General features: G+C 39.5%; 1 protein-coding gene across 1 annotated transcript in view; it reads right to left on the bottom strand.

The window, feature by feature from the left end:
• Positions 1-775, bottom strand: part of LOC119585903 (scavenger receptor cysteine-rich type 1 protein M160-like) — a 30,936-nt gene that overhangs the window by 20,205 nt on the left and 9,956 nt on the right. The gene's annotated exons all lie outside the window — the stretch shown is intronic.

Genomic DNA, 775 nt, shown 5'->3' with positions numbered 1-775 from the left:
GTCAGCGTCTGAACAAACTCGACCCACACCGCTGAAGATTAAGATTCCTGAGCCGAGAGAAGAGTTCATGGCAATCCTCACCGACATCTTCTCAAGAACAAACTGGACATATTCAACATATGTGAACGAGGGTTGAGTATAAACAAGTTATGAAATCCTATTGCAAGACACGTCTGATCCCGAATGAACCATCAACAACAAAATAAACCTGTAACCAGTGAAGACAGTTACATTCAAGCAGTTGGCGGGAAAAAAAACACTACATGGAAAATATGTTTTTAAAAAATCAGGAAGCGGATGCAGATGGAACAGCAACACAGGCTAAAATGAGATAAGATGGCCCGATAGCAGCTGCTCAAGATCAAGGCACTACCAACAAAGTGACTTCAAACAAGAATAACAAACACAATTATCGATGCAGGGTGGGAGTGTGTGTAGAAAACGAAGAATTAGTACATCTTTTGATAACAAGTAACGAATTACCGAAATCTGTCGCTATTAACAGTATTCTAGAAAAACAATTGTCGGCATGCGTTGTTAGCACTACTTACTGAAACTAAGGATTCCGAACACATACCAGAAACGGTGACAAATTGAGAATGTTACAATCAGACATATACCAGCAAACAAACCTGACATAATAACGAAAGATAAAAAGGACAAAGAATGCCAGTTAATGGCCGTTAAAGTTTCGAGAAAATTATACGAAAGTATAAAGAGCTTGAGAGGAAAGCAACAAGAATCCGGTCACTAAGAACCGCCATAACACCAGAGC

This window comes from Penaeus monodon, chromosome 20 (genome assembly GCF_015228065.2).
Source record: "Penaeus monodon isolate SGIC_2016 chromosome 20, NSTDA_Pmon_1, whole genome shotgun sequence".
Lineage (NCBI taxonomy): Eukaryota > Metazoa > Arthropoda > Malacostraca > Decapoda > Penaeidae > Penaeus > Penaeus monodon.
This window is presented reverse-complemented; position numbering and strand designations above follow the sequence as displayed.